The 15,330-nt window shown below is 43.3% G+C and overlaps 1 long non-coding RNA gene across 1 annotated transcript; it reads left to right on the top strand.

The window, feature by feature from the left end:
- Nucleotides 1-11,935: 11,935 nt before the first annotated feature.
- On the top strand, nucleotides 11,936-14,712 carry LOC126941956 (uncharacterized). The gene is made up of 3 exons (XR_007721470.1): nucleotides 11,936-12,114; nucleotides 12,295-13,277; nucleotides 14,309-14,712. It is a non-coding gene; the product is annotated as an uncharacterized LOC126941956 (long non-coding RNA).
- The last annotated feature ends 618 nt before the right edge of the window (nucleotides 14,713-15,330 follow it).

The following is a 15,330-nucleotide window of genomic DNA, read 5'->3' as shown; positions in this document are numbered from 1 at the left end:
CAAAAATGCTCAACATTATTAATCATCAGGGAAGTTTAAGTGAAAACCACACTGAGATGCCATTGCTCATCCACCAGAATGCCTGTAGGGGTGTGAAGCACCTGGAACACTTCTTACTTTACAATAATATAAAATGGTACAATCACATTGAGAAAATGTCATAAAACTTATTATAAAAGTAAATATACACTTATTCTTACTCAGCACTTCCATTCAGAATTATTTCCTTAAGAGAAATGAAAATGTGGAACACTTCTCATTGTAATGATAATATGAAATGGTACAACCACATTGAAAAAATGTCATAAAACTTACTGTAAAACTAAACATATACTTATTCTTACTCAGTGCTTCCATTCTGAATTATTTCCTCAAGAGAAATGAAAACATGGAACATTTCTCATTGCAATGATAATATGAAATGGTTGAATCACATTGAAAAAATATCATAAAACTTACTATAAAACTAAACATACACTTATTCTTACTCAGCACTTCCATTCTGAGTTATTTCCTCAAGAGAAATGAAAACATATGTACACAATAAGGCTTGCATGACACAAAAAGCCTTGCATAGTAGGCAAAATTCATAAAAGCCTTATTCATAATAAGCACAATCTGGAAATATCCCTGATACCAATCCACATGAGAATAGAAAAAGAAATTATGAAGTATTCGTATTACTCAGCTATCAAAGAAAATAACCCCTGATGACAGACAAGAAAAGTCAAAAACTACAACATTCTGCTAAGTGAAAAGAATCCTCCTTGCACAGGAATGCATACTGCATGTCCCTATTTATATGAGAAGCTAGGACAACCAAAACTAACCTATCCTGGGACAATCCCTGAAGAATTGGAGAGGATTGACTGAACCTAGAGGTGCAACTGGATCACAGCAGTGAGCAAATCAGGGCCTTGGGTCGAAGTCAAAATACAGAGCTACATCTCTAAATATAAACCATTTTATTTGGGAAGTGAAAATTGCAATTCAGGGCATACAGCTGGGCAGCCTTTTAGAAGAACAAATAGAAGGTTAGAGGTTTCATTAAAAAGAGCAAAGACAATTTGTTTTGCAAAGACAATTCACTGGCACTAGTAAAGTTTTGGGGAGCTGGCAAGCTAGGATTGGTAAGTGATAGCAGTGGGTGAAAGTAGTCATAGAGTCCAGCAGGTTGTTTCAGAAACGACTACATAAAACTGTTTTTGGGTTACAGCAGGCAATTTCAGCAGCTAGGCTGGCAAAGAATTACCTGCTTGGCATGCCCTGAGTGTGTTTTCTCCTCATGGCCTTCCAATTCTGTTTTAGTTGGGTATAACAAGAATGGCTCAATTTATATAATCAACTTTCATACTTGCCAGCTGCAGGAAGCCAGGGCATCCTACCCATAAATGACTCTCTCTCCAAGGGCTGAGCTGTTCTCTTCCTGTGCTGACAAACTGCTCCAGGGAAAGGGGATCTGGCTGATCCAACATGGGTCAAAGTCCCACAGTCCAGGTATATGTCCCAGAAGGTGGAGGGTTCTCATGGTCCATGGACTTTCCTTCAGAGAATGGTGGAATTGCTCTGAGAAGGGCTAGTGATTTTTACCCCTGTGTTCACCATGCCTTTTCTGCACACAAGAGTGCTTGTGTCTTTGCTCTCTTCTTACTCTGCTCCTCCCCGCTGACCATCTTCCCGTTCTCTGCCATGCCCCTATCTTAATATTGTTTTTTAAATGAACCTTTTTCATGTTTAAAAACTGTTACAACAGTTATAAAGAAAATCTGGCCTTCTCTGCCATTATTATGGCCAATTTCATCTGTGTAGCAAAACCTTTTCGTAAAACAATGATTTTAGAATGATATTCTTTCTACCTTTGCTTTGTTTTTTTTCAAATCAAGTTTTGGAGGTAAAATTCAAGTAAAATAAAATGTATTCATTCAGTAAGTTTTGACAAATGCGTGCTCATAAGCACCTAACAAGGTAATTAAGATACAGATATAAGAATATTCGATCTCCTCAAAATTTCCTTTTGCCCCTTCCCTCTCAATCCCTCCATATATCTAGCCCCAAACAAACATTGATCTATGACCATTGATCAATAGATCAAACAACCACTTATCTATTAAACATTATAAATTATGGTCAGGCACGGTGACTCACACCTGTAATCCCAGCACTTTGGGAGGCCGAGGCGGGCGGATCATGAGGTCAGGAGACTGATACCATTCTGGCTAATATGGTGAAACTCCGTCTCAACTAAAAATACAAAAAATTAGCCAGGCATGGTGGCAGACACCTGTAGTCCCAGCTACTCAGGAGGCTGAGGCAGCAGAATCGCTTGAACCCGGGAGGCAGAGGTTGCAATGAGCCGAGATCGTACCGTTGCACTCCAGTCTGAGCGACTCCATCTCAAACAAAACAAAACAAAACAAAACAAACAAACAAACAAAAAGAAACATTATAGATTAATTTTGCCATTTCTAGAATTTCATGTAAATTGACTCATGTAGTCTTGCATGTGTGTGTGTGACCATGCTCTCTTTTTGGTCAGCATGCTGCCTTTTAGATTAATCTATGTCGTTGCATAAATCCATGGTTCGTTCCATCTTACTTTTTAGTGGTAACCCATTGTATGGATATGCCAGTGTCTGTTTACCCATTTTGCTGGCGGGGAGGGGTCAACTGGCAGAGGAGTCTGCCCCAGCATCACAAAGCAGATTATAGAATCTTGGGGGTCCAGTGACAATACGTAAGTTTTCAACATGATGTGCAACTTTAGCTATTTCCTGTAACCGTGGGGTTTTGTTTGTTTGTTTGTTTGTTTGTTTATTTTGGTGAGCTGTTTTCTTTTGCAATTTACTTTGCAAACTCATTTAGGAGTTTCCTCTTCTATCTGGAAGTTATTCATAAATGTTAAAAAATTTCCAAGTGAGTGAAGCTTTTTGGAAATTTTTTTCATTATCTGCTACTATTTACTGAATTGTGATGAGGGGATATAAATTATAGTCTCTACTTTGTAACTTCATTAAGTATTTACTTTGGGCAATGGATATACCTGAACTTTGTATGTTCCTGAGACTCAGTGAGTGCATAACCTGATATATAGACCAGAGTATCTACACATATATTACATTGGTCTTGAGTTACTCACATTCTCTATGTCCTTATTTAATTTTGTTTCACTAGACTTGTTAAATTCTGACACAGGCAATTTACATAGTCCAGTATAATCCATTTTTTTTTCTCAAGCTCAATTCGTATTTTCTTTTTTTTTTTTTTTTTTGAGACAGAGTCTTGCTCTGTCACCCAGGCTGGAGTGCAGTGGTGCGATCTCGGCTCACTGCAACCTCCGCCTCCCAGGTTCAAGCGATTCTCCTGCCTCAGCCTCCCGAGTAGCTGGGACTACAGGCACCTGTCAACACGCCCAGCTAATTTTTTGTATTTTTAGTGGAGACGGGGTTTCACCGTGTTAGCCAGGATGGTCTCGATCTCCTGACCTCATGATCCACCCGCCTCGGCCTCCCAAAGTGCTGGGATTACAGGCGTGAGCCACCGTGCCTGGCCCTCAATTCATATTTTCAATGGGGAGTAGACTGCACTTGCTCACCTGAATCACAGACTCCAAATTTAGGAACAGCTTTAGATGATGCCAGTCCTAACTCACACCGCCTCCAGCATGGGTCCTCCAGATTCAGCTTCACTTTGCCCAGTGAAATGCTCATCCCAAAATGAGTATCTGGAGTGGTATAGAAAACAGTTTTTAGGCTGGATGTGGTGACTCACACCTGTAATCACAGCACTTTGGGAGGCCGAGGTGGGTGGATCACCTGAGGTCAGAAATTCGAGACCAGCTTGACCAACATGGTGAAACCCCGTCTCTACTGAAAATATAAAATTAGCCAGGTGTGGTGGTGCACCACCTGTATCCCAGCTACTTGGGAGGCTGAGGCAGGAGGATCACTTGAACTGGGAGGCAGAGGTTGCAGTGAGCTGGGATCGCGCCACTGCACTCCAGCCTGGGCAACAGAGCGAGACTCCATCTCAAAAAAAACAAAAACAAAAAACAAACAAACAAACAAAAAACGGAAACAGTTTTAAAAGATAGGATTCTTCAGATGTTTTAAATAATATTTTATGCAGTTTTTCTAGATTTTCCTGCAGGAGAGTCGGTCTGATAACTAGCCTGTCATTTCCAGAAGTGAAAGCAGTGGTATGCTGTGAAATTTGTAACTGTTCCTTTAGGGAAAATAAATTTTTAATTTGTAGCCTTTATTGATTTGCATGCTGTAAATGCTCTCACCATGGCTGATTTTGAGTAACCAATGTGACATCATTGAACACAATGTTGAGAATATCACATGCTGGTACAGTCAAGCTCTGACGCACCAAACAGTTGATATCTCATCCCGGGTGGTTTTGTTCTGTCTTCTCCAGTACATTATGAAAATGAGTATTATCTCTCCCTAATTCTAGTGGAGTCGTAATTAGGGAAAAGGATTCAGGCTGGCAGGACCAGGGGGAAGCGAAGAGATAAAGCAGAGAAGCAAGATAAGCTACAGGTCTGCCTTCCTTCATGGTCCAGGACGTAGGAACAGAAAGAGGAGGCAGATAAGCTACAGGTCTGCTTTTCTTTATAGCCCAGGACATATTGTCCTCCTGCACAGATAATGTGCATAACTCACAAACTTCTTGCTTGCCATCAAACCCTCAATTTATCAGACACCTCAGTTGACAGAAAAATGCAAGTTAGCCTGTCACCTTGTTTTCAGTCAGCCCAAGTTCCACTCTATAGAATCCTCAGCAAGCCTTTGTCTCCTGGAAGTCAGCACCTCTTTTGCTGATTCTGGCCATTGCAACCTGGTAACACATTTTCCTACTTTCTCTAATAAATCTGCCTTTCTTTACCTACAACTGTCTTGGTATATTCTTTTACGCCTGTGCCACTGGCCCAGATAGTTGCTGCTCACCTGTGACATGACTTACTAAAGGGGAGGGCTTGATACAGGACTTGTGCAGCAGAAAACAGAGATATGGGGGCCAGCTTATAACTCAACCTTCCATGGTGTATGTATCTAAAATGAATATTTACTCTCCTGCAGGAAAATCTAGAAAAGCTGCATAAAATATTCTTTAAAACATCCGAAGAATCCTGTCTTTCAAAACTGTTTCCTTTTTTGTTTGTTTGTTTGAGGTGGAGTCTCGCTCTGTTGCCCAGGCTGGAGTGCAGTGGCGCGATCTCAACTCACAGCAACCTCTGCCTCCTGGGTTCAAGTGATCCTCCTGCCTCAGCCTCCCAAGTAGCTGGGATACAGGTGGTGCACCACCACACCTGGCTAATTGGATATTGGATAATGAAGTTTTATCTTCTTTAATACTTTTTTGTGTGCTTGCTGATTGAACAAATTCCACAAAAATATAACAATAACTATAACTGTCACCTAAATTAGAACCAAAAAAGCTAAGATCTAGAAGTTCAACTTTGTACTTCTCCCCCTTCCTTTCCCTATAGGTCAACAGGAATTTGTTTTCAGCAGAAAATGTACAAAACTGCAGCTTTCTGCCTTTCCTTCCAAGTTCATACAACCTTTTCACTTCTTCACAATGTCAATGCCAGGCATCATTCCAATGACCCCATTAACTCATAAACTGCCCTCATATACAAACACTCAGGCAGAGGGTGGGGTCCTCAACACCTGGGCATGGGGATATTGATGGAATAGAATAGGAACCATTTTCCATAACCTTGACGTGTACTGAAGAAGATAGAACAAAATCACCCGGGATGGGATATCAACTGTTCGGTGTGTCAGAGCTTGACTGTACCAGCATGTGATAGTCTCCACTTTGTGTTCAATGATGTCACATTGGTTACTCAAAATCAGCCATGGTGAGAGCATTTACAGCATGCAAATCAATACAGACTACAAATTAAAATTTTATTTTTCCCTAAAGGAACAATTATAAATTTTACAGTATGCCACTATTTTCACTTCCAGAAATGACAGATAAGCTAGTTATCAGACCAACTCTCCTGCAGGAAAATCTAGAAAAGCTGCATAAAATATTCTTTAAAACACCTGTTTGCGAGCATCAAGTGTTAACTACGAAGCCAAGAACTGAAGGTCCAATTTCTTAGGGAGATAGAGGAGGAAGTGTTAAGAAATGAGCCTGATTGGCCGGGCGCGGTGGCTCAAGCCTGTAATCCCAGCACTTTGGGAGGCCGAGACGGGCGGATCACAAGGTCAGGAGATCGAGACCATCCTGGCTAACACAATGAAACCCCGTCTCTACTAAAAATACAAAAAAAAATTAGCCGGGCGAGGTGGCGGGCGCCTGTAGTCCCAGCTACTCGGGAGGCTGAGGCAGGAGAATGGCGTAAACCCGGGAGGCGGAGCTTGCAGTGAGCCGAGATAGCGCCACTGCACTCCAGCCTGGGCGACAGAGCGAGACTCCGTCTCAAAAAAAAAAAAAAAAAAAAAAAGAAATGAGCCTGACTCAGGTACTTCTTTTCCCCTTTAAACTGTTACTGATTCATAAGTGGCTTCTGAAATACTAGACAGAAAACTGTGGCTCTGAGGCAGAGAAGCTGAGAAAAGCTTTTCAGCAATTTCAGGGGCTGGTGAGAAAAAAATTCAGAGTCAGGACCTGCCAGTGAAGAGGGTCCCCAATAAATATTCAGGCTTTCATGTAAAACGTCTGAAAGCCAATATCCCAGAAATAAGGATAACAGGAGAGATCCAGCCTTCAAAAAGAGTGAAGCATGACTCTGACTTACATTAATCTCAGAATAAAGTATGCTTTCCCATCCTAGCTGCCTTCTACATCCAAAGGTAAATCCCTTTGGAGGATTTATAGTAGCATCAATAAACATGAAATAAATCTACAAAAGACATGCAGATCAACAGGAGGATTACAGACCTAAATGTGAAAAGTTAAGCAATAAACCTCATAGTAGGCATCACTGAAAATTTCCGTGATATTGGAAGTGATGCTGGGCAGGCAAGCCCCAAATTGGGGCTTCGCTTAGGAGGGTTCTTTGCTTCACCCAGCAAAGAATTCAAGGGTGAGCTGGTGGTGGAAGAAGACAGCTCTATTGAAGAGCCAGTGTTACAGCTCTGTGACTGCTCCGGCAGAGCAGGGCTACCCTATGGGCAGTGCGCAGAGAGCAGCAGCTCGGGGCAGTTCTGCAGTCATATTTATATCTACTTTTAATTGGATGCAGATTAAGGGGTGGTTTATGCTGAAATTTCTAGGAAAAGGGTAGTAACTTCCGGGTCATTGGGTCAATGCCATGGAAAGGAGCAGTAATTCCTGCATGTTGCCATGACAATGGTAAACTGACATGGCGCACTGGTGGGTGTGTCTGATGGAAAGCTGCTTCTACCCTGACGCTGTTTTAGCTAGTCCTCAATTTGCTTCAGTGTCCAAGCCCCACCTCTGGAGCCAAGTCCTGTGTCCTACCTCAGAAGTAGTTGAAAACATATACATGAATGTTCACAGCAGCATTATTTCTTTTTTTAAAAAAAGAATAGAGATGGGGGTCTCACTATGTTGGCCAGGTTAGTCTTGAACTCTTGGTCTCAAGCAATCCTCCCTCCTCGGTCTCTCAAACTGCTAGGATCACAGGCATGAGCCACTACACCCAGCCACAGCAGCATTATTATTTCTAATAGCCAAAAACTAAGTCCATTCAAACATCCATCAATAATAGAATGGATAAATTATATTTGTTCAATGGAACATCACACAGCAGTATAAAAGAACACAGTGCTGCTAAAAGCAACAGCATGGATGAATTTTACAAACTGCTGAATGAAAAGACACAGCCACACACAGGACACATGGTAGGGTTCCATTTATATAAAGTTTTTAAATAGGCAAAACTCATCTATAATGTTAAAAGTTTGGGAGGGGGCCTACTGACTAGGAGTGAGCATGAGGTTGATTCTGAGGTGTCTGTGTTTTTCTTCTTGATCTAGATTATATAGGTTTGTTCATTGTGCAAAAATATATTGAGGAATAGACAGATGATTTGTACACTTCTGTGTATGAGTGTTATATTGTAAAGTTTCTTGAAGAATACCTGTTTACAAGAGATAGAGAACATGGAAACTCTTTCTCTGAGATGAAACATACTTCCTGAATCAGTTAGGACTCTAGGCTGCAAGTGATAGAAAAGGTTACCTAAATTCACTTAAAAATGAGACCTCAAAGCTAATGTGCACATGGCCAATAAGCACATGAAAAGATGCTCAGCTTCATTAGTCAGAAAGGTTTGCAAGCATGATTCCCAGAATGTTGTTGGAACATTCATGAATCACTTTTTGTAAAGGCATTGTTCAAATGTTCTGCCCACTTTTATTAGAGGCTTTGGGATTTTGTTATTTAGTTGTCGGAACTCTTCATATATCTTCATATATCTCACACTATGTTGTTAGAGATATGTTTGCAAATGTTTTTGCACAGTTGACAGCTTAAGTATTCATTTTCTGAATTGTATCTTATGATGAACAGAAGTTCTAAATCTATCTTTTATCTCTGCATTTTGTTTTTCAAAAGATTTTAAAACTCAGTGGCATTCAATTTCTCAATATTTTATCTTATGATCTTTCAATATTAAGAATGCCTTCACATTCCAAAGCTATAACAGATTCTCATAATTTATCCTACTTTGTTCTAAAGCATTCATAATTTTGTTTTAAAAAATCTGGTGTCTGAGTTTTAGTGTTTGGGGTGTCTGCTATGGCTTGGATGTTTTCCTCCAAAACCACATGTTATAATTTGACCCCAAACCACATGTTATAATCTGATCCCAAAGTTCTCAAAGTGTTTGGGTCATGGAGGCAGATTCCTCATAAATACATTAATGCCCTCCCTTAGGGGTGAGTGAGTTCTCACTCTATTTACTCCCACAAAAAGTTGGTTTTGGTAAAACCAAAAAATAGTGGTAAAAGGGGCCACTGTTCATGGGAATGTAAATTAGCACAGCATCTATGGAAAACAATATGGAAATTTCCCAAAGAACTAGAAATAGCATTCAATCCAGCAATCCCACTACTGAGTATCTACCCAAAGGAAAAGAAATCATATCAAAAAGTGCCAGGCACTTGACTACAATCACGCCTGTAATCTTAGCCCTTTGGGAGGCTGAGGCGGGTGGATCACCTGAGGTTGGGAGTTTGAGACCAGCCTGACCAACATGGAGAAACCCCATCTCTACTAAAAATAAAAAATTAATTGGGGGTGGTGGCACATGCCTATAATCCCAGCTACTCAGGAGGTTGAGGCAGGACAATCACTTGTACCCAGGAGGCGGAGGTTGCAGTGAGCGGAGATTGCGCCATTGCACTCCAGCCTAGGCAACAAGAACAAAACTCCATCTCAAAAAAAAAAAAAAAAAAAAGAGAAAGAAAAAAGAAATCATATCGAAAGGATGCCTGCACTCATATGTTATTACAGCACTATTCACAATAGCAAAGATAGGGAACCAACTTCAGTGTCTATCAGTGGATGACTGGATAAAGAAAATATATGTGTGTGTGTGTGTGTGTGTGTGTGTGTGCATATCAACAGAATACTACTCAGCCAAAAAAAAAAAAAAAAATAGAAATCATGTCTTTTGCAGCAACATGGATGGAATTGGAGGCCACTAATCTCCAGTGAAACAGAATCAGAAAGTCAAATACCACATTTTCTAAAAACCGGGAGCTAAATAATGGGTACACATGGACAGAGTGTAGAATAATAGACATTGGAGACTTCGAAGAGTGGGAGGGTGGCAAGGGAGTAAGGGATAAGAAATTACTTAATGAGTACAATGCACCCTATTCAGGTGATGGCTACACTAAAAGCCTAGACCTCACCACTGTGCAATGTGTCTGTGTAACAAAACTGCACTTACACTCCCTAAATTTGTACCAAAAAAGCCTGGCACTTCCGCACTCTCTCTTGCTTCCTCTCTCTCCATGTGATGCAGGCTTCTCTTTGCCTTATGCCATGAGTGGGAGCAGCTTGAGGCCCTCATCAGAAGCCCAATCTTTTTTTTTTGTTTGTTTGTTGTTTGTTTGTTTTGAGACAGTCTTGCTCTGTCACCTAGGCTGGAGTGCAGTGGCACAATCTTGGCTCACTGCAACCTCCGCCTCCTGGGTTCAAGTGATTCTCCTGCCTCAGCCTCCCGAGTAGCTGGAATTACAGGTACACACCACCACACCCGGATAATTTTTGTATTTTTAGTAGAGGTGGGGTTTCGCCATGTTGGCCAGGCTGGTCTCGAAATCCTAACCTCAAGTGGTTCGCCCACCTCGGCCTCCCAAAGTGCTGGGATTACAGGAATGAATCACCTCGCCTAGCCCAGGAGCCCAATCTTGAACTCTCCAGACAGCAGAATTGTGAGCCAAATAAACCCCTTTATAAATTGCCCAGCCTCAGATATTCCTTTATAGCAACACAAAATGGACGAAGACAGGGTCTCAGCATTTGTTTTCCACATGCACAGCCAATAATCCCAAATACATGTTCCAAGGGGTCTGTTATACCTTTTGTTTTCCTTTCTTATTTTCCCCTTTTTGGAATTCCCCACAAGCAGTCCTTTTCTATGACTACAGTGACAAGTACACATTGATGATGACTAAAACCTTTCTCTAGCCTAGAATGGTAACTCCATAGGCCCCTTTTTCTCTCTCATCCGTGTATGTATTACTGAATCCAACAGCAAATAATACTTTGAAATCTATACAAAATCCTCCTCTCGCCCCCTGCACTGCCATCTGGACTAGGGCTGTAGCCTCATGATGGGCGTCCCCGCTTCTATGTTGTGCCCCTAGCAAGCTGCATGATCCTGTTAAAACCTAAGTCATGCTGGGCACAGTGGCTAACGCCTATAATCCCAGCACTTTGGGAGGCCAAGGTTGGCAGATCACTTGAGGTCAGGAGTTATAGACCAGCCTAACCAACATGGTGAAACCCCGCCTCTACTAAAAAGACAAAAATTAGCCGGGTGTGGTGGTGGGAACCTGTAATCCCAGCTACTCGGGATGCTGAGGCAGGAGAATGGCTTGAACTCAGGAGATGGAGGTTCCAGTGAACTGAGATCATGCCACTGCACTCCAGCCTGGATAAGGCAGCTAGACTCTGAGACTCTGTCTCAAAAACAAAAACAAAAGCCTAAGTCATATCATGCCAGGCTCAGTTTGAAACCCTCCATCGTTCCCATCTCTCAGTAAAAGGCAAGGTTCTTATGACATCCCTCAAGGCCCCATGTAGTCTTTTGGTCTCTCTCCATCTGTCCTCCTCTCCTCCACGTCTCCCACGTGCTGATTGGGTCTGGTAGGGTGACTGGGTGGCAAAGACCTCATAGAGGTGCCTTTCTGCTCAGGTGACGAACAGGAGAGTCTATTTGCGCCCTGCAGGATGGATCCTTCCTGAGTCACTGAATATATTGGAGGTGCAGACAGCGCCAGAGAAAGGCATTGAGCCTGCCACATCAGATACCGCCTCTTAGGGTCGACGGAACACCCAGGAGCAAAGACCGGAAATTGTGGAAGAAGGGCCTGGAAGGGGGCCCGGGAGAGGAACAGAGACAGCGAGGTGATGTAGGCTTGGTGGGGGCGGGTATGGTAGCCAATGGGGGACAGAGGAGCAGGGCACAGACAAAGCTTGCTGAAGATAGGAAGAGCAGTTTGTGAGCCGGCGAATCCTTGGAGTAGAGTAGAAAATTCAGGTCTCCTGTTCAGCCCGATGCAGGTGAGATGCTGTTGGAACACGGGACAGAGAAAGGGTGTGTGAGCCCAGGGCTTCAGCACCAAGCGCACAGGAGCGAAGCGGAAGAGAAGAAAAAACGACGCCCAGCAAAGAGTGACAAGGCCCAACCGCCTGCCCCCAACCGGACTCTAGCGCCTCGTGACCTTCCGCACTCCGTTGCGGGCGTTTGGCACCAGATGGCCCCACGCGCTCTGTTCGACGGTTGGGGGCCGCGGACGCTGGTTGTCAGCAGCACTGGGACCGCCGGGGAACGGGTGTGCAGCGTCCTCAGCGCCGCGGCAGTCAGCACCTGTGGGTGCTCTAGCTCTTTCCCTCGAGGTCACCGGAGGCAGAGCCTCCCCTCCGCGGAGTAGAGGAGCAGCCCATATGGTGGGGATCGGGCTTCTTGGAAGTCTGGAAATGGGAGTTGGGATAAGGGGTTGGCGAGGGCGGGCCAGCACTGTCTCCCGGGGTGACAGGTGTGCCCCGGCAGCCAGGGAGGCTGCTGCAGGGCAGGTACTAAGATTGGGAGAGACACAGGACAAAGAACCCTCGGCCTCTTCTTTTCAGGCAACTGCCACAGAGGACATCAGGTCATGCCAACACCCCCACAACTGCTGCCCGCCTGCAGGTAGCTCTGGGCTCAGGACACCACCTCCAAGAACCTTTATAGCGCAGCTCTCCAAATCTTGGAGGCAAGGACATTCTATGTGGCCGCCCTGGAAAGACCTGAACCTATAATATCTGGGCTGCCATGGTTTCTGCGGTGGGGACCAGGTATTCTAAACTGCCTGCAAACTTCACCCCAAAACTTCCCTTTCTAACAGGCAGTGTATTTTCACTTTCAAAAGTGAAACAAGATTTGGTAAAACAGCATTTAAGCCTTAGAAAGTTCCCCATCTCACCCCAGCTAGGGTTTGAACCCATGCTGTGTGATTCCACAGATCATGCATTTAACCACCAGACTTTGGTGTAGTCCCACCGTGTGTACATGATGGATTACATTTTTTTATAATACTTGGGGTGCTTAGCACCATGGCAGAGCTGTAATGAGTACCTTCACTGTTAGGAGGTCTAACTTGGTTCCATTTATAAGTGGACCATTGGCCACACCGGGCCTGGCTCAGTCTCCTGGGAGGATGTAGGCAGGGGCCACCAATTATCAGCATATCCCCATGATGAATTTCTCCAGGCAGTGTCTCACTCTGTCACGCAGACTGGAGTCACAGCTCACCGCAACCTCGAACTCCTGTGCTCAAGCAATCCTTCCGCCTCAGCTTCTCAAGTAGCTGAGACTGCAGGCATGCACCAGCACGCCTGATAATTTCTCTTCTAATTGAGCTTTGCAGAAAACCACACAGCTGTCTGAGAGCTATTTTCTCCCAGGTATAGGGACAGGAAATGGCACCTCAGACTTCTGCAGATTCTACCCTAGCTTAAAAGCCCATACCGCCAAGGACACCAATCTTTCTTACAATAACATAGACCATCTTTCAGGGTCCTGGCCAAGATGGACAACTTGCCAATATTAACTTTTCCAGGTCACAAGGATGGTATGTATCTCCATAGATTTAGGTCTTGAATATTTTCTCCTAGAAATATTTCATAGCAAGGATCAGCACTGCAGCGTACGGGCCAACAAACTTAGCCCGTAGCCTGTTTATGTAAGGCCAGTGAGTGAAGGATCATATTAACAATTTTAAAGAGTTGCAGAATACACAGAAACACAAAGAGTCTGTGTCACAAACAATGTGGCCCACAAAGCCTATGCTACTTATTAGGTTGGTGCAAAAGTAATTGCAGTTTTTGCCATTACTTTCAAACCGCAATAACTTTTGCACCAACCTAATAATCTCTGGCTTTTTAGAGAAAATTTGCAACCACTGTTTTGTAGTTGTCTGTGCATAGATCTTCCACAGCTTTTGCTAATTTATTTCTAAGTATTCTACAGGGTTTGTAAGTGCTATTGTAAATGCAGTCTTTTAAATTTTAATTTTTGATAGTTCAGTGGTAGAATACAGGTAATACATATACAGTCCGGTGTCGCTTTAACAATGGGAATACCTTCTGAGAAATGCATCATTAGGTGATTTTCATCATTGCACAAACATCACAGACCGTACCTACACAAACCTAGATGGTGTCACTGACTATACATCCAGGCCATATGGTATAGCCTGTAGCTACAAACCTGTACAGCATACACTGAATTTGAGGCAATGGTAACACAACGGTAAGTACTTGTGTATCTAAATATATCTAAACACAGAAGAGAAACAGTAACAATGTCATGTTATCTTATGGGAACACTGTCGTATTTACAGTTCATTGCTGACCAAAACATTGTTATGAGGTGCATGACTGTATATGTACATAAATGTATATATGGGTACATATTGAGTTTGTATATTGAACCTCACTAAAATCGCTTTTGATTTCGGGTAGTTTCTTTGCAGATTCCTTAGGATTTTCTATATACACAATAATGTTTCTAGGAATCATGTTTCTGTGAATAAAGCTAGTTTTCCTTCCGTTGTAATCTACATGCCTTTTATTTCTCTCTATTTCCTTCTGTATTTGCCAGGACCAACAGTTGTCAGCATGGCACGATGAGGCATTTCTCTTCTAAGTAGGATGTGTAATCTAAAACTCAGCTGTCTGTGAGCTGTGCTCTCCCAGGAACAAGGACGTAAGATGTACATCAGGTAGGTACAAGATCCATGCTAGCTTAAAAGCTTTATGCCCCAAGGGCACCAATATCACTTGCAATAATTCCATAGGCCAGCTGTCAGGGCTCTGGCTGAAATTGATAATTGACCAATATCAACTTCCCTAGCCCTTGAAAATGATGTGTGTGTGTGTGTGTGTGTGTGTGTGTGTATGTGTGTACTCATGTACTATATACATATATGGGCATATATAGTATACGGACAAAATAACTGCTTTTGATATATTTACTTTTATATTGAAACCTTGCTCAACTCCTATTCACATTTTGTAGTTCCTCTGTAGATTCTTTTTTTTTTTTTTTTGAGACGGAGTCTCGCTCTGTCTCCCGGGCTGGAGTTGCAGTGGCTCACTGCAAGCTCCGCCTCCCGGGTTCACGCCATTCTCCTGCCTCAGCCTCCCGAGTAGCTGGGACTACAGGCGCCGCCACCTCGCCCGGCTAGTTTTTTGTATTTTTTAGTAGAGACGGGGTTTCACCATGTTCACCAGGATGGTCTCGATCTCCTGACCTCGTGATCCACCCGTCTCGGCCTCCCAAAGTGCTGGGATTACAGGCTTGAGCCACCGCGCCCGGCCTTCCTCTGTAGATTCTTTAGGAATTTTTTTTTTTTTTGACAGAGTCTTGGTCTGTCCCCCTAGGCTGGAGTGCGGTGGTGTGATCCCGGCTCACTGCATCCTCTGCCTTCTGGGTTCAAGTGATTGTCCTGCCTCAGCCTCCCGAGTAGCTGGGATTCTAGGCATGTACCACCATGCCTGGCTAATTTTTATATTTTCAGTAGAAACGGGGTTTCACCATGTTGGCCAGGCTGGTCTTGAACTCCTGACCTCAGGTGATCTGCCCACCTGGGCCTCCCAAAGTGCTGTGATTACAGGTGTGAG

The sequence above is a fragment of the Macaca thibetana genome, chromosome 19, assembly GCF_024542745.1.
Source record: "Macaca thibetana thibetana isolate TM-01 chromosome 19, ASM2454274v1, whole genome shotgun sequence".
Taxonomy (NCBI): Eukaryota; Metazoa; Chordata; class Mammalia; order Primates; family Cercopithecidae; genus Macaca; species Macaca thibetana.
Note: the sequence above shows the minus strand (reverse complement) of the source record. Positions and strands in the feature narration are given on the sequence as shown.